Here is a 24,398-nt window from a genome sequence, read left to right as displayed (position 1 = left end):
TCTTCATTTCACAAATTGGGCATCACGAAAAATGTAATCTTTTAACGAAATACTCAAATCCCAGTTCCCAATGCTTTGTAGGAAATTGAACAGACAATTGGTGTGCAATCACGAAAACAACTATAAATCAAAACAAAGGGACTTCTTGATTCACATTTACAACAGTGTAAAATACAAGACTACTATAAACAAGCTTGTAGAATTATCTGCCCTGCAGTTTTTTGCCTCCCTCTTTTTTTCCCGCCATTTTTCTGTTATAAAAAGTAGTTAGATTTTGGTCGGGTTTTGTGACTGTCCGTTTTAACAAAATGGACCATTGGAGAAGCCCACGAACTAGGTTCTATTCTAGGCGGATTCTTTTTAAAGAGTGGAGACCTAAGCGAACGAGCCCAAGCCCAATCACTAGTCGGTTTTAAATCATCAACCCGAGAAACACCACAAATAGGCCCCTCTTGTAGGGTATATAAAGACACCACTTCTTTCCTATTTCCTATTTCCAATCAATCATCATTGTCATTGTTACCATTATCTTTGTTGTACTAACAATCTCCTCATCTCTTTTTTAACTCAACAAATTTCTCGTGATAATCGCATGAACTCTAAATAACAAATTGTTGTAAATGACAATTTGATTGGTATCATAGAACATGAATTTGAACTTTGAACACGTTCTATATATAGCAAAACATTATTAATTTATTTGAGAGGCATCAACAACCCTTTAATTCATTAAAAAATTCTTTCTTTCTCTATATGCAAATAAAACATATTTTTTTATTTGCATTCAATTGAAAATAAATTAATGAGAGAAAAATGTCGAGTTGGTGGAGGTACAGATCTAATTTTTGGTAAAGGCGCATAGTTGGTGTCCATAGCACATTCAGAGGTTTGTTTGTTTACAATTAGAAAAGTGATGCCCTTGATAAAATTTGTGGTCTCTTTATGAAAACCCTTCCTCAACAACTAACTATTAACTTTTTAAGCTCCAATTTAAAACTACATTTTTATCTCAAAAATGTCCTTGGCCACAACAAATATATTTTTTAATAAATATTATTAATTAAATAAGAAATACCCGGAACTCACATTTATTTTTGCTAAAGATAATTGTATTAATAGCAAAGAGATGCTACAAAAGTGGGAAATAATAATAATAAAAAAGAAAAGAAAAATGTTACCCGTAACTCGCCTACAACCAACCTTTATACTTTAATTTCAATATATATTTTTTCTCAGTTGCATCAATGATTTATTATTAAATTTTCATTGATTATTATTATTATTGCCATTATAAAAAAAAATTTCGGTATATTCCCCCTTTCTTTGGCAAATGCCAACATGTGCATTTACTACCTTGTTCCATGCTTCTCCTCGTTGTTCCACCTCTTCCCCTGACTGCATTCTCCTCTTCAAACTTTATCTTGTTTTTTGTTTCTCATATTGCATGCATATGCATAGTAGTACATGTCATGATCCCTTTCTGTGCCAAATCCTCAATTCTGCTACAACTCTATTTGAGTATGTCTTCATACTAGGTCTTACCAATGGCTCCGTGTGTTTTTTTTTTTTAATGAGATAATATTTAAAATTTTATGGTTAATTTAAAATTTGAAATGTTTTCATCAATTTATTACTTGAATGATTGTTGTTGTTTTTTTACTTTTCGGTAGACCTATACCTTGTCTTGCAGGGGTGGTAGTTTGATTCCTTTGTGAGCACTACTAAGCCTTCGCCTTTATAGTAAAGTTTGGCAACTTGTTACTAAATGGTGTGGCAACTTGTAGGGGCGGTAGTTTGACTCCTTTGTTACTAGAAGGATGGAAGGCTCGTACATACAAATTTGTTAGTATTTGTTTTACCACCCTTGAGGTTGCAATTCTATCTTGTATATTGGAGTTGATATGAATATACAATTTTGTATTAATTGTTGATTGAAAATATACTAATGGGTTTCCTGAGATTGAAATTGTAGCATACGAGCATAGTGAGAGCAACAATGATTGGTATATTCCCGTGCACATGCACAAACCGTTTATTACAAATAGAAGACAAATTGTACCAAAAAGAGCTACGCTTTGAGCTAAAACCTGAAAACTCCTCCACCCATGAATAAAAATTTCACTTTCCTTCCTCCTCAAAACCCACAATTCCCACCTTCTTCTCTTGAACCCTCTTCCATTCTAACCACACTCTCCAATCTAAAAAACTTGATTGATATAGCAGAAACAACCTTAAACTCTACAACCAATCTTCTCGATCAATTCATCAAATGAACAACAAAAAGACTACTTCATTCCTTGCCCATTCAATTCTAACCATCGAACGCCACCTCAATACTTATTCCCACACACCCTTCAATGCCAGAATTCGATTGATTTCACTCTTTTGGGTTCTTTGCCTTACCCAAATTCGTTTAAGTCCCAAGACGATCTTTTTCTTCAGTGCTTGAGTGAAGGGGATGGTGATTTGTGCTTTTCGATTGATGGGTATGGTGATTTTGGATTGAATTTCTTTTATAAAGATTGCCCAGGTGTTTACTGTTCTTCTTCTGAGGTTGGAACTACTAGTAAGAGGACTTTTACACTGCTAATTTTGTAGTTAGTAGTGATGTTAGTGTAAAAGAGTGTTTTAGTTCGCCTTTACATACGATATCAGAAGGAAATTGGGATTTTATGTCGGAAAAATCGAGTTCGTTGATGAGCGAACTGCCTACGTATCTTACTCTCGATTCTGGGGGGAGAGAACAATCAGGTCTGGCGTAGTTCAAATGGGAAGTATTTATAGGTGATGAAAGTGAATTTTCACCCAACACATGTAAAGATCAGCACAAATGTAGGGTGGAGATTATATAAAGTCGTCCGAAGCTGTGAACTACGATGTTCTGTTTAGGTAGTAGGTAAGTAATGATGAGAATTAGTAGCGGGGGTTAGTAACTTGCGTTAATTTAAAATGTGGTCGATGTCGGGCGGCCTATACCTTGATTTGTTAATGCGTCAAACTTTAGTCATGATTGCTTCTAGAAGGTGGGTTGAGTCATGATATAGAACGATTTGCGTTATGATACGAACTATTCTAGAGCCATCTCATAGCTCGTGAATGCGATCTAGTGACGTAGGTCGGAGGAGTAAGTCAGAGGTCGGTGTGGTATTTCCACCATGCTGAGCACGTGCTTGATATTCTTGAAGGAGAATATCACTCCCTCATAGTTAGGATAAGTAAATGTGTTTCGAATGAATGCTTGGGCACTATACTTCCTTCGGATTTCTTAGCTTTGAGAAGTGAAGTTGAGAGATGGAATGGTTTTCATAGTTTGTATGGATTATCAGTGCTTAGAGTGGTTTCGTGTTTACAAATGGTTAAGGATAATTGTAAAGGAGCGTTTTAATCTTTCTCTACATACAAGATTAGGACGAGAAAGGGGATTAATTATTGGAAAGATCGAAGTTAAGTTTTTGCCGAACCCGCTTTGGGTTCTACGATATCTATCTCTCCGATTCGAGGGAGAGAAGAATCAGGTCTGGGTTCATATGGAAAGTATTTATCGCTAGAGAGTGTGGATTTCTATCTAACACGCACTACACCATAACAGGCTATTTGCAACGGAAAAAAAACGTTGCTAATAATTTTCACAATGCTTTTTAAGCGATGCAAATATAGAGTGGGTAAAGTGTTGGAAATTTTTGCAACGGTTAATAAGCGTTGAAAACAAAAATTTCCAACGGTTATTAACCGTTACAATAATGATTTGTAATACTTTTTGTAACTATTTCGTACACAAATTTAAAACCTTTGCAATGGTTTTTTGATTTCACAAACGTTTTTTAAGCGTTACTAATTGGTTAAAATATTATCAACGGTTCTTAACCATTGCAAAATTGTTAGTTAATTTAAAAAAAAAAATTTAAATCGTTTGTAACGGTTATAAACCGTTGCTGGTAAAAAAAAATTCTCATATTTTGTAGCGAAACCAGCTAAACCTACAAAAAATGAATGACATCTACAATTTTGTGTCATTGAATACCCATAAAAATGAAAAATTAAATAACCACATGTTAAGAATAGATATGCAAATTCAATCAGATAGGCAAATTAAGACGCCATATTTAGCAAATAATACAACCTTTGAACCAATTATCAAACCCTCCAAAAATTCTCCCATTTACTTCTTCAAAAAGAACTGACCATAAGTACAGAATACCCTTGAATCCCAGAATGGTACCCACCCAATCAAGCACTTCCTATTCTCCAAGGATACCCCAAAGAATTGAAATCCACTTCTATTCCCATCTGATGTATTGATTTGTTTTTGTCAACTGGAAAAAAAAAATACCAAAAGAGAGAAAAGAAAAATAATTGGAATCAGCTCATAATGTATTTCCATCCACACAAAGTGCTTATAAGAATAAAAGGTATGTTTTAGCCCCTAACCAAAGATTTGCATCTTCTACATTATCATATCTAAAATGATTCTTAACCTAGGAGCCCTACATGTACTATTACATGGCAAATAAAGAGTTCCAACCCATTCATATCCCAAAATTGATTCTTACATGACTGTTCACTATTGTGTGTAAATTGGGAATAGGCTGCACCACCAAACTATTGCAGCACATACACACTATTTGGTCACAATGGCAAATGATTGGTATACTGACTATGGCTAAATATAGACAACAAAGAACAACCAAAAGAGCCCATTTAAAGTTTCTTAAGTAGCAAGGCCTGAATTTTATATATTGAAAAGAAAATCTTATGAACATTTCGGGATTTGAGCCACCACAAGACAAACAAACGAAAGAAAGGCATACCTTAGAAGGAGTTTGATTAAATAGTAAGTCCTTCAATAATGACTTGTTGAGATCAACAACAGTGGGAGGACAATCATTTCCATTTGCATAATTAAAAATTTGAGCCTGTCTCATTAGATCATTTGAATCTGCTTGTAAAACAAATAAAATACAAAAGTCACTAATAACAATGATATTGTGGTTCCACATCCATAAATACATTAACATAAAACTATGTTTGACATATCATGGTAAGTCAAAAACCTCAGAGTTATAAGGCATTACCCTTGTAGTCCTGAAAAACAGAACTAAATGAATGCTGACCTTCGCTCCTTTTTGTGTGTGAGATGTGGTATATGGATGATGTAGATAGATGATGGTCGTTGAACAAAAAGAAGCGTATCAAAACCTAATTATCCCTCAATAAGTAAATGATGAGTAGGGTATCGTTCCACTTTTAAGTGTATGTTTATATGAAGGACAAGACTGGAAAGGGGGTTTGAGGGATTAAAAACTATAATTTTAGAGATTTTAGATTCTAATGCTAAACTAAACTAAACTAACTAAACTTATACTGAAGCTAAGAATTGGAAATAGGGAAAGAATATGAGAGAGATGGATTCAAGAGATTTAAATCCACCAATGCTTTTGATTCAATGACTTTTTGCTTCATATTGTTCTCCAAGTAGACTCACAATCCAGCAACCGAAAGTGCCGATGCCTTTTTTGGGAAACATCGTTAAACAATTAACTCTACTTAAGGTTGTTCCTATGTTCATGTTACTAGTATCTTCTTTCCTTTTATGTGAGCTTGGGCAGCTATTCAATAAATCACCATCTAAGGCAAACACAAGAAATACTTCCCTTACTCTAAAACACTACACAATTAGAAGAAAAGTAGAGAATAATAGTATAATATTCAATTACAATAAATAAAACTCTATTCTAGCATTATATTCAATTGAAATAAATAAAAGTATGTTACTAGCAAATATTCAATTGCAATAAATAAAACCCTAAACTAGCATGATATTCAATTGTAATAAATAAAAACCTTAATCTATACTTCCATCCCCTAGTGTGGGTAATGGAACTAATAACTAAAAACATAAAGAACTAACCTGATTGAAGAACATCATGAACCAGAAGAATCATTAAACCTTAAGCAGCCGCTTCATCTCCTCCCTTGAAGGAGAAGATTAGCCTTCCATATAGAAGGAAGAACACGAAGAACGAAAAAGAGAAGAGTCAAGAGCATAAGACTAGAAAGACTAATTTATTAAGACTCACTAGTTAAAACCGATCTTTTATTATTAATCTCTCTCTGCTTCAAGTTAAGGAGACAAGAATATAAGTGAATTGGCAAAATACATGAGGCACTTAGGTCCTCTATTTATAGGGTTACAATGAGCTCTAGAAGCATTCCAAACCGTCATTTGTTTCCTAATACAAATAGACTTCTTCCGAGTCCAACTTTATCTCCAAAACCGAGAAGGAATTGGATCAAGATGTCGATTCATGCGTCTAGGCGCACTATTCATCGTCCTAGACTTAATTAATCGTCACGGGCCGATCGATCCATGCGTCCCAGACTTGATCAATGCGTCTGGACGCTCGATCTATGCGTCCCAGACGCGTAAGCCTATTTTGTCTCTTCTGCTATATCCTTTTATCCTCTTTTGTGGGCTTTGGTCCAAGCAATGAATTCTTTGGCCTTGGGCTTCCAAATAGGCTTTAAAATAGGTCCAAGTCGCATCTTTAATAGCTTCAATTCCTTAGCCTTTTCCATGATTGTCCACGGGCTTCCCATGTGATCCTTAATGCTCCGTATTGCTCCGTTTTACCCCTTTTTCTCTAATATTCTACAAAACTCTCTCTTTGACTTGTAGAATCATAAAACATAACTTACAAATACTATTAGTCTACTAAGATGGCTAAACAAGAGGCATAATCGAGGGTTAAATTACACTTTTTGAGCACTTATCACAACTCCCAACTAGCCTTTTGCTAGTCTCTTAGCAAATAAGATAAAAATAGATAAGTGATCAAAATCACATCCTAATAACAAAAATAAAATCCTAACTCATTTTCGTAGGCATCGCGATTGCATTTACCATATGCAACAAGGCTTTAAACCTTTAAGTTCCCCAAAAAGGATGAGTTATAGTCTCGTGAGGGTTTTCAGGTGATATACCCACAAAATCAATCAATAGAATGTTCAAGAATGATATTATTTTTCAAAGAGAGAAATTCCTTACCCACTTAGTGCTTACTCCAATAGACAGTCTCCATTGCTAACTATATTACTGCAAAGACTCATAGATTATGATGGGGAGATAGTAAAAATTGACAAAATTCTCAATCAAGGCTTATGTGTGTACTTAGTCAATCTCCTATACTCTCCTATCCAAGAAACGGAATCCTTAGTTTACCATAGGTAGATAATCTTGACTTTCAATCCTCACCGGTCATACTCTCATAAAAGAATCTCTCAGAAGATGGTCTACTATTTTACCTCATGTATGTGGGGAAAAGAATAATGCATACGAACATCCCACATACTACCTTGAAAAACAGACTTCTGAATAAAAGTAGTCTCATGGAAAGAATGTCAATCACATATGAAGTGTCGGATCCTTCACTTTAGCATCCTCTCACCTATTCTAGACTTTATACCATACTATAGTGATAAGTCATAGGTTGTAACTTGGCTTGGGTATTGGTTTATGAAGGAAAGGTAAAAGGGATTTTAAGGTTGTTTCTGAAAAACACTAAGGGTTTTGCTTTCATTCTTTGGAAGATTTCTTTAAATTCTGTATTGCAGAGAAAATTCGTCCTTTGTCTTAGCTTTTCTATCCATTCTGTTAAACCTTTTTTTTTTTTTTTAGCTCAGTGGTATATCCTTGATTAATACTGGATATACTTGTTTTCCACTAGCTTCTTTCACTTAGAACAGAATGATGGTCTTTATTGTATCTCTCTGGTATTTCCTTGTAATCTTCCTTTTGTGCTCTTTCTTCCTCTTTGTGTCCCTCGTTTTTCTCGAAACATATGAGTATGGTTGATAAAGATTTTGGCTATACTCCTTTGTCCGAGTTGGGTAAAAAGGGTATAGGGTTTTATGAAAGAAAATGGCTTATTGTAAGGTGCAAAAGGGTTTAACATGATGGTCCTACTAGGTGGGATAAAGGCTGAATGGGTTCACTACTTGGCTTATCAGTATGATACTCTGTTTCGAATAGACTACAAGACCTAATGGCTATCTCCCCAGTTGATGTCACTTCGTGATTAACCAAATCAACAAATAATGAGACTATATTACAACGACATAAAGAACTGAAAGATGTTGAGTCACTAAAACTCGGATTTTTCATAAGAACTCTCCAAAGAATGGGTATAAAGCTCAAGTCTCATGGGCTAAGTCTAAAAATTCTACTTCCAGTTTACTAGGGGTTTAAATCTCTCTTCTAGCAAAAGTATACAAAACTGATCAAGTATTATGGTGGTGCCTTGATAAAGAATTCTATCAACAAGAACTATGTTCGAGCATAATAAATAGTCTAAGCGATAATGAAATCAATAATATCAACTATCTATCAAACTCAACACTAAGCAGTATAGAATATATATCTCAGACTCATCTTTAAAATTCATTTTTCTCATGCTACTGATATAGAAACAAAAATATTTTTGTTTTTGAAAACTAATTTTCGAAATTCATTTCTCAAGTACTTCTCAAGTACACCCTCCCCCTACTTATGCATGCACTGACCTCAATGTATAAAGAAGTAAATGAAATGAATGAGAAAAAGGTAGGATATTACCATTGATGCCGAATATCAGAATTAGTTCAAGAAACAAATTTTTAGGTCTTTTTTTACCGATCCCCAAGACGTAATGTGAGTATTTTAAAGTCAGATTCTCAAGACTTTTGAGTCCTTTATAGTCAGATCCTCAAGACTAGTATATCATGCATTATCAATTTGGAGTGAGGAGATCAGATTTTCTTACCCAAATCTGACGAATGTTTGGAGGACGAGGAGGTCTCACCTTATGGGTTATCAAAAATACTCCTTGATATGTCGGAAAGATTGATGGTGAAGTTGCTTCTCTACCTTGAACTATTTTAGGTCTAATGATTTTGTGATAGGCCTTGTGGTTCCTCTGTGTAGAAGCTTGACAAAAATCTTTCTTTCTAACAGGACAATAATATCTGATGTGCCCTTTACCACCACAATACTGATAATAGATATCTGGCTGACTGCGCTCAAGGTGGGTGGTAGGCTGTTTCACATACTTCTCTCGTTCAGACAATGATGGTGTAGAAGAGGCTTCAACAGTGCAATGCTTCTTATCAATATGGTCCACTTTCTGCTTTAGAAGACTCATTTCAGTTTCTAGATTCTGTTGTTTTTCCAAAACTTCTTTAAGCTGATTCTCTAGTAATTGATTTTTCTGGGCAGAAGTATGTTGTTCATCCTGAAATGTAGAGTTCATCTTCTCAAGGTATGATACTCTCTTTATCAATTTTCCATTATGCTCACTTAAATCCTGAATTTTCTGCAGAGATTCTAAGAACATGGCTAGCAACGCCTCTGTGGTGTGGTTCTCAGGTTCATCATAGTTTTTTTTATAGATTGAGCACTTTCAATTGTATCTTCGAATGGGACGAATTCTTGTATCATGCTATCAAGGAAGTACACCTCTCCACTTTCGGCTTCATCACAATCCTTATGCAACAGATGAAAGATATTTATGTCCATGGACATCTTACCAAAGTTGATCTTCATTTCACCATTGTGACAATTTATCAAAGCTTTTGTGGTAGCGAGGAAAGGTCGGCCTAGAATAATTGGAATTTTATCAAAGGCCTCCTGGGTGTCTATCACAATGAAATCCACTGGATAGTAGAAATCGGCTACTTGAACAAGAACATCCTCAACTATGCCTCTAGGAATCTTGGTAGAACGGTCAGCTAACTTCAATTTGACTTATGTAGGCTTTAGGTTCTCCAAGCTGAACGCTTGGTACACATGATGGGAATCTTGGTAGAACGGTCAGCTAACTTCAATTTGACTTTTGTAGGCTTTAGGTTCTCCAGGCCCAATGCTTGGTACACATGATATGGCAAGAGATTAACACTAGCACCAAGGTCTAAAAGAGCATTACCTGTGAATTTTTCTCCTATCTTGCATGATATTGTAGGACTTCCTGGATCTTTGAGCTTGACTGGAGCTTGCTAATGGATAATAGATGTTGTTTGTCCAGCTAGAAACGCTTGCTTTGGAACATGAGTACTTCTCTTTATGTTGCATGCATCCTTCAAGAATTTGGCATATGATGGCAACTGCTTGATCGCTTTGAAAAAGGGATATTGATGTTATCTTTCTCAAATGCCTCCTTCATCTCTAAAAATTGCTTGTCCTTTTTGCTTTGAGCAAAAAACATTGGAAAAGGTGCCTTTGGTACAAACACATCAGCATGTATCTGCTCTTCTTTCTCTTCGACATTCTTGCATATCTTGTCTTGTTCATCTTGACAATTAGGAGTGGAAAGGATTTCCCCCACTTCCTTTCGAACTTCATTTGAAATCTTGATTGATTGCTTTGTAACAATGTCATCATGAGAAGGTAAGTCAACCTTGTTGTCTATCTTTAATCCTGATCTGAGAATAGTAACTGAGTTGACATGATCATGGAGTTGATCAGTACTAGAAGTTGTCCTAATGTGGCATACATCTTCACTCTTCAATATTGGTTCCAATAAGCTAGGTTGAGTGGTTTGTGTCTTTATAGACAAAGCAGTGGTGAGTTGGTCGACCTTAGCCTCTAGAGACTCCATTCTAGAACATTGACTTGCACGAGATTGGAGATTGAGACCGCGGCTGTGCAAGAAGCTCTAGAACAGTTTCAAACTTCGATTTTTCGTGATAGCAAAGTAATTGCATTCTCTAGGTTGGCGGTCGCGGCATAATTTCTCCTAGGATCGGCACTAACTCTCCACTTGTATTGGAATTTTGTTGAGAGTATAATTGTTGTTGAGGGAGCAATTGTGAAACTTGACTTGTCTATGGAATATAACTTTGATCTTGAGAACACGGGGTCCAAAGCGATACGCCTCCAATAATTACCTTGAAAGTTATTACCACCTTGGTTGGGCCTCTCAAATGAGTTTATATTGTACTATCCAACCGATGCATGTTGATAGTAACAGAACATTCTAGAGTTGTATGAGAAGTGTCCCAACGGACTTAGCGAGTATTGGCTAGCTTGCATGACCGGGAGATATTTAGCTTGAGACTTGTTGAACTTGGAGGATTCATAGAGAACCCATTAAATTTCTTACTCGAGTTTCAATGTTGGTGGCCAGCCGCCAATGTAGACTTCAGTTCTTGATCCGATTGTTCATGTGCTTGGTAACCAAATTGCTTTGGCTCCCCTCCATGCTAGCGACATCCTCGTTGCTAGTAGTCCATTGTTGTGTTTCTTCACTAAATTCTAGAGAAATTTGTAAGCTTCCTCTCCATCCATTGATGTAAATTTGCCTTTGTGTATTGGATATCATCATCTTTGTTCATCATCGAGAGTCCTCGATAGAAAAAATGAGCCATGTGCTCTTGTCATATCCATGATGTGGACATGAGACTAGCAGATTATTGAATTTCTCCCAAACTTTGATGATATTCTTCTTCCACTTTTCCTTTGAAATTGCTAATGGCTTGCTGCATGGCATCTGTCTTCTGGGGTGGGTAGAACTTATTCATAAACTTTGTTCTCAACTTCTCCAAATTATCTATTGAATTGATCGGCTGTGCAGTTAACCATTCGGAGGCTTTACCTTCGAGTGAGAGTGGAAAAAGAATCAACTTGATACTCTCATCTTTGATATTCTGGTTCTTGAAAGTTCTGAGGACTGATAGAAATTTGTTCATGTGAACATATGGATGAACATTATCTGAACCATTAAACTTTGGAAGCATAGAGATTACTGATGCTTTAAGTTCAAACTGGTTAGATTCTGTCTCTTGAAAAACAATACTGCTTGGTGGGTCTCCAATGATTGGTGAATAGAAATCAGTTAGCTTCTTCCTCTGTTGTGCTTGCATGGGTGGGATAGCTTCAGGATTATTGGTGTCCACAACACCTCCATCATTCGTCGTCGGCCATTGTATCAATCTGTCTAGTATTCTTGCTATCACGAAGATGATGAAAACTATCCTACTATGCTTGAATGCAATTAAACTAATATGCAACTATTCTAAATTATACTAATATCTTGAAACTACTTTCCTTCAACTGGGTTGGGCTTTGCAGCTAGTATCTCGCCGTTGTCTAAAAAAATTTTCTCTTCTAGGGTTATGGTGAATCACTTGGATTGCTTAAGTACCACCGCCCCACGAGGCGATAGTCCGTTTGTCAAGATTCGGACAATAAACATTAGAGTTTGATATTTCGCTGTGTTGGCTTACAACTTCAATTGTTGAAAAGGTCCTAAATGCAATTATACTAGAAAGCAATAAAACTAAACTATGATGCAACTAAACTAAGAATGAAATAAAAAGAATGAAGATTCTACTAACCTGGATGGTAGATCTTGTCTTCGAGATGTCCTTCAAGCTTCTCTCTTTCTCAAAAGGATGGATGATGTGGCTAATTATACCTGAATATCCAAAGTTTTAATCTTGAAAGAAAACGTTAAACATAAACAACTTAAAACGGCAGCGGCGCCATTTGACCTTCGCTCCTTTTTGTGTGTGAGATGTGGTATATGGATGATGTAGATAGATGATGGTCGTTGAACAAAAAGAAGCGTATCAAAACCTAATTATCCCTCAATAAGTAAATGATTAGTAGGGTATCGTTCCACTTTTAAGTGTATGTTTATATGAAGGACATGACTGGAAAGGGGGTTTGAGGGATTAAAAACTAGAATTGTAGAGATTTTAGATTCTAATGCTAAACTAAACTAAACTTATACTAAAGCTAAGAATTGGAAATAGGGAAAGAATATGAGAGAGATAGATTCAAGAGATTCAAATCCACCAATGCTTTTGATTCAATGACTTTTTGCTTCATGTTGTTCTCCAAGTAGACTACAATCGAGGCAACCCGAAATGAGTCGATGCCTTTTTTTGGTGAAAACATCGTTAAACAATTAACTCTACTTAAGGTTGTTCCTATGTTCATGTTACTAGTATCTTCTTTCCTTTTATGTGAGCTTGGGCAGCTATTCAATGAATCACCATCTAAGGCAAACACAAGGAATACTTCCCTTACTCTAAAACACTACACAATTAGAAGAAAAGTAGAGAATAATAGTATAATATTCAATTACAATAAATAAAACTCTATTCTAGCATTATATTCAATTGCAATAAATAAAAATATGTTACTAGCAAATATTCAATTGCAATAAATAAAACCCTAAACTAGCATGATATTCAATTGTAATAAATAAAAACCTTAATCTATACTTCCATCCCCTGGTGTGGGCAATGGAACTAATAACTAAAAACATAAAAAACTAACTTGATTGAAGAACATCATGAACCAGAAGAATCATTAAACCTTAAGCACTGGCTTCATCTCCTCCCTTGAAGGAGAAGATTAGCCTTCCATATAGAAGGAAAAACGAAAAAACGAAGAAGAAGAGTCGAAGAACATAAGACTAGAAAGACTAATTTATTAAGACTCAGCTAGTTAAAACCGATCTTTTATTATTAATCTCTCTCTGCCTCAAGTTCTGGAGACAAGAATATAAGTGAATTGGCAAAATACATGAGGCACTTAGGTCCTCTATTTATAGGGGTTACAATGAGCTCTAGAAGCATTCCAAACCGTCATTTGTTTCCTAATACAAATAGACTTCTTCCAGAGTCCAACTTCATCTCCAAAACTGAGAAGGAATTGGCTACAATGTTGATTCATGCGTCTGGACGCACTATTCATGCGTCCCAGACTTAATCAATGCGTCTGGATGCTCGATCCATGCATCCCAGACTTGATCAATGCGTCTGGACGCTCGATCTATGCGTCCCAGACGCGTAAGCCTATTTTGTCTCTTCTGCTCTATCCTTTTATCCTCTTTTGCGGGCTTTGGTCCAAGTAACGAATCCTTTGGCCTTGGGCTTCCAAATAGGCTTTAAAATAAGTCCAAGTCGCATCTTTAATAGCTTCAATTCCTTAGCCTTTTCCATGATTGTCCACGGGCTTCCCATGTGATCCTTAATGCTCCGCATTGCTCCGTTTTACCCATTTTTCTCTAATATTCTACAAAACTCTCTCTTTGACCTGTAGAATCATAAAACATAACTTACAAACACTATTAGTCCACTAAGATGGCTAAACAAGAGGCATAATCGAGGGTTAAATTGCATTTTTTGAGCACTTATCAAATGCCCAAAGACCAAAATTACTGATAACCTTGACATATTAGTATACTACTACGAGCAAATACAAAAAGTGAACAAACATTTAACTATAATCATCCCTTTGGACTTTTAAATAGGATATCAATGTTGTCAATGTGAGTTTTTTTCAAATGGGAACGTAACAAACCAGCATAAATTCAGTGATTAATAGATTCACAAGCATTAGTAAATAAAGCAATATAACTAAATTTCCAAGGTATAATATGAAAGTTAAATGAAAATAAGCATACATATCATCTGAGCTGAGTTGCATCCCACCATCACTAAAGCAATTGGAAAGCCATTCCTCAGAGGACTGATCCAACCCACCATTACTAAAAGTAGATTTATCTCCTAACATAGACCAAATAATTAGGACAAAGCTTAGCAACTGTTTACATCCCTGCATTTCTTGCACTATAATGGAGAAGATTTAGGAGAAAAAACAAACCATAACATCCCGAGTCCCACTGTGTATTTTCAGGTGAAACCTCTTCCATGTAGTCCTCTTTGTCCTACACAAGTAAAACCGGATACATATGAAAATAGTAAGTGAAGATGTTCCATCACAGAGAATGATACTCTTTTGGGGCTACTAACAACAAGCAATCATTGCAAAGTACCGACTGATATATCGAGTAATGGCAGTTCAACCCCTGCACCCCATAATGACATTCAAATGAACCCTAAACAAAAAAATTGAAAATTTGTACACATGAATATGCCAAGTCAACTATCCACAACCATTATAGGCATATATAAGAGAACTGCATATGTTGCACAAAACTACATTATAAGCATTTTATAAATACATGCTCATATACATGACAATCAATACACGACAAGAAAACTGTCCTCATAATAATGGTGGAATATACAAACCTTTGATTTTTCAAACGCAAATTGGGTGTTTTCATCGCAAAGTAGAGAATCGGTAGATAGAGGGCTGAACTGTAGCATTCGCCTCCGCTTTACTTGAGATCAGAGGCGGCTCAAGGCAATCGGGGGCCCTAAGCAAAGTTTGAATATGGGGCCTTATAGTATTAATATATACTAATAAAATTGTTACATCTTATAGATTTGTTTACATTATTTCATATGAATGCAAACCTCAATTTATTTAACAAAGAATTTAGAATATAACAATTATTATAAAAATTGATCCCAACTTTTTATTTTTTTTCTTTATTGAATAGTCATCTCATAAATTTGAAACTTCAATAGATTTATTTAACAAAGAAATGCACAAGAGAGAGAAGAATAATTCTATACCAAATAAAATAATATATATAATGATGGATTATAGAGAAAAACCAAAAAAGACAAAAAAAGAATGGAGGTAAGATTGAAGTGTTGGCTTCAATGCCCCATATTTGATTATTTGTTATAGAGTGATGAAGAATTTTAATAAATTATAGAGACATATATGTATTTTTTTGGAGAAGGCGAAAATGCGAAGGAAACGAAGGCGTTTAACATGATTTTCTAGTTTCCAATTTTCCAATGTAAAAGCGTTTATCTAACAGATTAAAATAAATGAAAAACAATAATAATAGGGTTTTTTTTTTTTTTTTTTTTTACTAATAAAGCAATAGTGGGCTGTGAGCTAAAATATTTTGGAGGCCCCTTGGGCTGTGGGGCCCTAAGCGGCTGCTTATTATGCTATGGGGTAGAGCCGGCCTTGCTTGAAATGAATATTCTTTATACTCTACCACTTCTTTGTTTGAGTTTTCTAGATTCCACATTTGCAAATCATTAATTCGTCGGGCAAAAGAAATAAAATCATTTACTAGGACAGAGACTAAGACGCACTCCTACTATTGGAATTTAGTTACATTGCTTTGCTCTTGTCATTCTTTATAGGGAATACATTGGGGCGCCTTTGGCATGCTTTGTGTTAACCATACAAAGTTAAAATGCAACTTTTGCCTCCCTTAATTACTCCCTCACGCATTCATTACTTCTCTCATCCAAATGTGCCCACAAAATTTGGAATTAGAAAACACTAAGCAGGACAATTTCTCTACACCACCTCTCTCCCCACACACAGGTTGATTTCATCTCGATATGCTTCACCAAGGAATGGGACAATGAATCCTACCTCGAAAAAGATCACATCTATGATCCCCAACAGAATATTGTTTTATACCCTATCATGCAACCTTATCACACCTATTTTTCAGCCAAAGTTTTGGTTTCTGGTCCAAAACATACCTACTTAATATATAGCATACAATGGTATGTTTGTGTTTTATGTTTACCTTTTCAAACAGGTGGCACATACAGAGTGGAAAGGAACTATTGGCTACTTTATTAATGTCCGTCACTAATATCTCTGAGAATTCTTTGGGCTGCAGGAAAAATAACCATTATTAAGAAAGCAATTTGAAGCTTTAGATATAACATAATGATAAAGCAAGGACTTATACAAATAAAGAAAGATCCAACTGAAATACATGTGAGTAGTCAGGACCCAAATAACTTGTGCTTAGTGCATTGACAATCTAAACCAGATAAAATAACTATCAAACAGTAACCATACATGGAAAATTTAAGATAAGTTACAATTTTAGTTAATTTGAATTTAAATTTTAATACTCACAGGAGTCAACCGATCCTTTTCTTGCTCTCTAATGGTGGATGTCCATTTTCTGCGACCAAAAAAATTATAGTTTCTAGCATTTAAAAAGCTTATTATACTTTAGAAAGTGTTCACTACCATAATTATGTGCACAAATGAAATCCAACTCAACCAAGTCAAAAGACTCAAAACCAGATCACAAAAGAAGCCACAAAAATTTCTGAAGAAATCATATAAGGACAAGATTACAACCGCATCACAAACACCCATCAGAACTTCAAGGTGGTAAAGCAGTTGCTTCCCCACATTTAGTTAAAGTGAAAAGGAGTTTGCGGAGATCAACATTATTCAAGACGCGCCAAAAGCATTTTAAAATACAACATTAATTCCTTTTTTGATGATTTCAGGTGCAAAGTATTTATGGTAACAACATGCAAAATTACACCGATTAGCACACATTATGACATTACACAACACCTAGAGAACACTGAGACTTAACACTATACCATGTGACAGACACGAACATTTGTAGCTTACAAAGATAGTAAGATAACACGTTAAGTAAAAACTAAGCCTCAATTCATATGACGATCTATAACCATATTGGTAATTGGCTCATAATATCATATCAGGATACAAGTATTTGAAATGATAATAGCACAAATATGTTATACAGACATTAGATGAGTGCAATGTCAGCATGTTAAACATATTTAGTGTTGCTATAATCTATAAGTCCGAGTACTAGATCATTCCTTATCCAAAAATAAAAAACAAAAGTACTAGATCATTTTAACTGCAAGTATTATAGATTAAACATCTTCAAAATTTATTTGTAACCAAGTTACCTATTTGTCAGGATGAGTGCCTTTGATAGATGGCTGCGAAATTGTGTAATAACGAGGGATACCGCCTAAAGAGAACAAAAGACCATTTGCTTTGTTAAACAAGAGTATCCAAGGTGTACAAATACTTAGATGTTTTGGAGGTGAAATGTACTTGTCAATTGAAGAAATTCACATTTACCCGATTCATAGCTACATATGCATAACCCTTATGAATAAATACTCTGCACCCAGCAACAAGTTTTGGAACTTCTTCAAAAGGTACCTTCATATATATTATTTTAATATCCATCAACTACATTTTACATTATGAATTAACATATACTACTAACAATCCGGTATAATTATGATGATGGATGCTTGCTTAAGGAATGGAGACTGAATAAGATAATTATTACACTGTATGGATGATACACTCAGTGAACTGCTGCTCACAAAATCAATTAATTGTGTCCTTAGAATAGATGATATAGAGTCTTATTGGTTGGGATGTCAATGGAATTGTGTCAAGGGAAGTAACAAGCTAACAAGCTTATGCATGGGTAATATACCTTTGGATCTGTATTATGATAGGTGTTACAGTAAATGTATTTACTTTCCATTGACACACATTATCCTCGAGATATTAAGCATGCAATCCACATAGATCTTGAATGAACAACATATATTTGATAAAAATGAGTGTAACCAACCATCTTTAGACAGCTAGAGCACCCAAATAGAAAGGACAAGCACTTTCCATTACGGTGCAAATTGAAAATGTCAGCATACTGCAGAATAACTAACCTTGAAGTATATGGTATCAGCTGCTGCAAAACAGACAAACAAGAAAAAATAGCACGTCAATCGATATGAGAAAACAAAAGAAGATGGTCGCTAGCTGTTGTAAAAAAATGTTTTACAAAATTAATGACTAATATTATTTTACCAGTAAGTTTAGAATGATCAATTGAGCGTGCTACTTGGATCAGTTTATCCTTCACATTCTGTACAAAAAAGAAAACTAAAGATAAATAAGTTTGGAACTTCAAGTCTCTAGAGTTCAACACATTATTGCAGTCAAATACATCTTGATATATTTGAAAGGCTCTACTGCTGAAGGCATTGTGTGCAATAAGAGATAGAAGATCAACAAATGAATTTTACTTGTAAGCAGACTGAAGACACATGAGCAAGCCAACTCGTAATGCAAGTCAGCTAAACAAGATTCAGTTAGACTGTTATCTACATTAGCAAAGTTTGTTACAATTCAGTTTTTACTCTTTTGTGTATTCTGTTATGTTTGTAACCATATTCAGTTTTAAAGGTTCTATAAATACATAATAGAAATTATAATTCTCATCGTCTCATTATCAAATCAAACAAATTATAAGCATTTTCACATATTTCTCTTAGCCATGTATTGCTTAAAATAGTTGTACGTTTCCAAAACTATCTGCTACTCACAAGTCACAACCACAAGCTCACATACACACACACACCAAGCGGAAATAATCAAGTAACTAATGAAAAACTAAGAGAAAAGAGATACTTACACTGGAAATACAATTTCGACACCAATACCAGCAATTATATTCCGAATACGAATAGTCATGTGAATCCCTGCATTTTGCTTCGATATAACTATCCCTTTATATATAGATTGCCTACGCCTATTTTCCAGCACTTCCTACATATTATACATACACAAATAAAACATCACAAAATTCTACACTAGAAAAAAAAAACAAAAAAAGAACAAAAAACTTACCAATTTAATCTGCACAATATCTCCAGTCCTAAGGTCAGGAGTAGGCATTTCTTTATCGACGCCTCAATCGCCCTCTTATTCAGAATCTAAACAACCCCATTCAAATATAAATAATTAAAACAAAACTATTAGAAGAACTAGTACAAAAAATAGCAAAAAAAAAAAAAAAAAGTACCCCCATTATATCTCCAAGCTTGACATTTCTTTACCATGCAAAACAAAAACCCAATCAACTTTAAAATACTAACTTTAATCTAATAATAGGGAGTAAAAAAGATGGGTTACCTGGTAAAGATGACAGAGATTGAGGAAAAGTGATGAGTTAGTTAGGTGCTGATCCAAATTGAAATTGTATCAACCCAACTAAACAGTGAAAACGAAAAACAATTAATTGAGAGAGATGAAAAACAATTAATTCAGAGAAATTTAAAAAAACGACTTACCCCTAGTTTTTATTGAGCGGTAGCGGCAGTGAAAGGGAGTGGAAGAGAGAAGGTAGCAGCAGTGAGAGGGAGAGGAGAGAAAGAGAGGTTATGTTTTATATTTCGATGAAATAATGAGCGCGATTTTATTTCGTTTCCCTCTTTCGCCCAAAATTTCAAGTTTCTAACACATACCCTTACGGTTTGCTATAATTTGAAAGCGTTAGCAATTAATTCTTGAAATTCCTCCTGAATTAAAGCAACACTTATCAACATTCGCAACGCTTATATAGCGTAGGCAACTTACCAACACTAAAAAAGTATTACAAAGCAAAAAAGGTGTGTGTTGCAAATAACCTGTTATGGTGTAGTGACGTGTACTGTCAAATACAAATGTATGGTTAAGATTGAGAAGGAGTATGGGAATGGTGTTGGTAGGAATTCTGGAATGATGGGGATTAGTTACAGTGGTTAGTAACTTGTGGCAATGGATTGTGTAAGTGCAGCTTTGGTAATGATTGCTTCTAGAAGATAGGTTGAGTCATGATATAGAACGATCTACGTGGTGATTCGATCTGTTCTAGAGCGATCTCGTAGCTCGTGGACGTGAGCTAATGATGTAGGTCGTTCTGAAGGTAGGTCGGAGAACTAGGTCAGAGGTCGGTGTGGTATTTCCACTATGCTGAGCACGTGCTTGATATTCCTAAATGAGAATATCACTCCCTCACAATAATGATGTGTTGAAATGGGTGATTTCGAATTCTCCCTGTTATGGGGTTGTTATTGGTGTGCCTATGAGGGATCATAAATGTTTGCTTTTGATCGAGACTTTGTCTGAAAGTGGTTGCAGTGGAAGCACATTGGTTAAATGAGTCAATGTCAAACAAAAATGTTAAAGAGGGGAATGTGAGGTCTTTAAGTTTTAACTGTCCAGTCATAGTTGAAGCTATGAATTGGTTAGCATCTCAACTTTCTGCATTGTATGGAGAAGCAAACGGGAGGTTCTTTACTATTAACATGCTAAAGCATCGTGTATTGAATGCTGCATCTAGTGTATTGTTATTTTCTTTAGAGAAGGAAAAGATAGGAATCAGTGCTTCGAAAGAAGGATGTGGAAAGTTATGTGACACTATTACTGAAATGGATTTCGAGTTCTCTAGTGACAGTGGTTGGGAATGTCAAAGTTGAAGAACTACCTGAGGAATGTGAAAGGGAGAACTTGCTTAGTACTGAAAACTCGAGTCATGGATTAGTTTTCGTATCACAGATTGCAGCAGCAATTGCTGTGTTGCATGAGCGATCTCTGCTTGAGGGAAAAATCAAGGGGTTACGTGATGCCCAGTTAATTTCCACGTCACAGCTGTATGCTTCATTTGGCACTAATCAATATGTTTGTCAATTTTTCTGTGTACGAAAAACAATTAAAAAAGGTATTGAACTTTACATGTTTTGACAATATGGGTACTATTTTTTTTCCGGTCAATTTGGGGAGCAAACTTTTTAATTTTTGCAATGTGAGGACATGTGTAATATGACATCTAAATTTCTCACATGGTGTTTCACAATTTGAATTAATTTCCATGGTCATGAGGTTGTAGCATGGTCATGAGGTTGTAGAATGTTAGCACGGTGTATAACAATGTATGTAACTTGTGAATTATGAAACACCGTGTGAGAAATTTAGACTACATGTGTAACTAGTCCCCACATTGCAAAAATTAAAAAGTTTGGTCCCCATATTGTCAAAAAAAAGTTTAGTCCCCATATTGTCAAAACTTGTAAAGTTCGATACCCTTTTTAGTCGTTTTTCGTTCTGTGTATATTAGATTAGATGGTCACCTCATTCTTGCCAGATGACCTTTTAACATTTGCACGAAGAAGTCATTTTTTTTTGTAGTCTTTACATCTTTCATTAGGCAACTTTTAGTTCGAAGTTTTAACTAATCTTACAGTGTTCATTTACATTGTAGACTAGTTGAACATTCTCACGTGACAACTAGAGCTGACGAGGAGAGGAGAAAACGCTCTAACTATAGACATATTGTTGAGCATGATGGGCTTCTTTGGCATCGATCACGTAATCAGGTATGTTTTTTAGTTGTACTGCTCTTGTTTTACCATGCATGCATGATGGTCTTTGAATCCGTAGAATAACAACAGGACATCTTATTATCCAAAAGGCTCCAACTACCCCGACAATATCCTCATAAGGATGAGGGTCCGCGAACCGTTGGATGTGTGATCCAATGGTCTGAAAATCAAAAACAAAAATAATGAGAGAGAAAATGAGAGGATGTTGTATTTCTAAACCGTTGGATCACACATCCAACGGTTCGCGGACCTCGTCCCTATGAGGACATCCTCGGGGTAGACAACCTCTATCCTAAATTGAAAAAAATGTTAGGGTTTTGTAATACCGAAGTGCACGAATATTTTCTTTATGGCCTTAATTAGTAGCCTTCTTTTATTCAGGGAGTGACTCTCAATGACAAAACTGCCGAAAACGTAACTCTCAAGGACACCATTTTTTTTTCGTAACTCACAAGGACCGGATAGATGAAAGGTCAAGTATATCCTTGACGCAAAATAAAAAACGGATCGGATAGATGAAATGTCAAGTATACCCCTGACACGAAATAATTAACTTCCCAGCCCAGATGAAACGACCTGGTGTATTTAGTATGAACAATCATTGCTCATACCTTTAAATAGGTGTAAACATTCATTGTTCATACCCCCAATTACAAACATCAGTTATGAACAATGAGTGTTCATACCTATTGGAGCTATGAACAATAATCCAATAGGTATGAACATTGATCCAGTTATGAACATGGATTGTTCATACCTATTTGGGAGTATGAAAAATCATTGTTCATACATCAAACATGAACAATCATTGTTCATGACTACTTTAAATTTTTTTTTCAATTGGTAGGTATGAACATTGATTGTTCATAGTCCTTGGGTATGAACATTGATTGGGTATGAACATTCGATGTTAATAGTGAACATTCAATGTTCATAGTCCTTGGGTATGAACATTGATTGGGTATGAACATTTAATGTTCATAGTCCTTATTTAGGTATGAACATTCAATGTTCATAGTGAATATGAACATTCAATGTTCATAATGAACATTCAATGTTCATATTCCTTTGGGTATGAACATTGACTGGGTATAAACATTGAATGTTCATAATCCTTTTGGTATGAACATTCAATGTTCATAGTCCTTTGGGTATGAACATTCAATGTTCATACATCAATATATTGTATAATGTACATTCACCTATTTGGATATGAACAATCATTGTTCATACACCAGCAGAAGGTATGAATACTCATTGTTCATAGTAAAATGACAAAAAAAGTCAAATCGAAAAATATTTATTTTAAATCCGGGCCATTTGTTCTTGAAGGTTATTTTCACGGAAGGGTATAACTGACATTTAAAAAAATGTAAAAAGGCGGGGCCAACTTATTTTGTCCTTGAGGGTTACTAATTTTGAAATAGTGGGTTTGTGAGTTACTTTTTCCTAAAATTTGTCCTTGTGAGTTACTCACAAAAAACCGTGTCCTCTAGACTTCATTTTCCCCAAAATTGGGCCTTGAGACCAATTTCTTGTCTTTTATTTAGTTAAGAAGAGTTTAGTTAGGAGGTTGTCTACCCCGAGGATGTCTTCATAGGGACGAGGTCTACAACCATTGGATGTGTGATCCAACGGTTTAGAAATACAACATCTTCTCATTTTCTCTCTCATCCTTTTTGTTTTTTATTTTGAGACCATTAAATCACACATCCAACGGTTCCGGACTCTCATCCCTATTTGGGTAGCTGGAGCCTTTAGTTAATTACCTCATCCATTGAGGCCCAATAGGGCCTTGCCCTTTGTCTAGTGATGTCATATAAATGGAGAGGAAAGGGAAGTTCTTGAATTGACATTGACTCATGAAACTAGGGAGGGGGGTGGAGGATGGGTTGAGCTCATTGATGCATTACAAAATGAAAGTGTGGCAAGCTGTTTGAATCCTTATTCTTATATAAAGTGATTAGCTTGGTATTTAAGCATGGTTAACCAGGGTAGAACATGCATCTTATTGAAGAACTAACGGGTTGATAAAATAATAGATATGTAAATATGTTGAGAATAAGCTGGAAATTGAACATTTGAAAATAGGATTACGATTACAAGTGCAATAAAATCAAGCGAGAATTTATGTTCAGAATAGGCGCGTTATAACTTTTATTATGGCTGCCAGTTTCATCGAGTCTAAAGAGCAGTTACAACTCAACAGAAGTCTGAAGCACATTAAATCGACCGCACACAAGAAGAATGACAAAATTAGAATAGCTTTTAATTTTCAATTTGTCATCATCTATTCTCGTATGCCAAGTCACTTTATGAGACTGAGAGTACTACATATTCATGGGTTATTCCTAGATGCAATCACGCAACACAAATACACCTTATGATTCGAGGTTCTCATGTGCAAAACCTGAAATTGTCAAATTCTAGTAGCTTAAACAAGATTAATATTTAAACCCACCACCAAATAGCAATGAATTCCCTTGGAAAGGGAGCATTGTGCCACTTGGAAT

General features: G+C 35.3%; 2 long non-coding RNA genes across 4 annotated transcripts; both read right to left on the bottom strand.

Moving 5' to 3' along the window:
* Positions 1-13,510: 13,510 nt before the first annotated feature.
* Positions 13,511-16,521, bottom strand: LOC147477918 (uncharacterized). 2 transcript variants are annotated; one of them, XR_015208489.1, is made up of 4 exons: positions 15,079-15,678; positions 14,648-14,711; positions 14,448-14,550; positions 13,511-14,077 (listed from the first exon to the last, which is right to left on the bottom strand). It is a non-coding gene; the product is annotated as an uncharacterized LOC147477918 (long non-coding RNA). The 2 variants fall into 2 exon arrangements; XR_015208490.1 differs by lacking the exon at positions 15,079-15,678 and adding an exon at positions 16,458-16,521 and having other exon boundaries at positions 13,511-14,550.
* A 132-nt stretch (positions 16,522-16,653) lies between these two features.
* Positions 16,654-19,867, bottom strand: LOC147477917 (uncharacterized). 2 transcript variants are annotated; one of them, XR_015208696.1, is made up of 11 exons: positions 19,816-19,867; positions 19,658-19,735; positions 19,548-19,575; positions 19,373-19,458; positions 19,158-19,291; positions 18,551-18,608; positions 18,409-18,431; positions 17,804-17,887; positions 17,626-17,690; positions 16,799-16,847; positions 16,654-16,700 (listed from the first exon to the last, which is right to left on the bottom strand). It is a non-coding gene; the product is annotated as an uncharacterized LOC147477917 (long non-coding RNA). The 2 variants fall into 2 exon arrangements; XR_015208697.1 differs by lacking the exon at positions 19,548-19,575 and having other exon boundaries at positions 19,816-19,864.
* Positions 19,868-24,398: the final 4,531 nt, after the last annotated feature.

This window comes from Coptis chinensis, chromosome 9 (genome assembly GCF_015680905.1).
Source record: "Coptis chinensis isolate HL-2020 chromosome 9, ASM1568090v1, whole genome shotgun sequence".
In the NCBI taxonomy this organism is placed as follows: domain Eukaryota; kingdom Viridiplantae; phylum Streptophyta; class Magnoliopsida; order Ranunculales; family Ranunculaceae; genus Coptis; species Coptis chinensis.
Note: the sequence above shows the minus strand (reverse complement) of the source record. Positions and strands in the feature narration are given on the sequence as shown.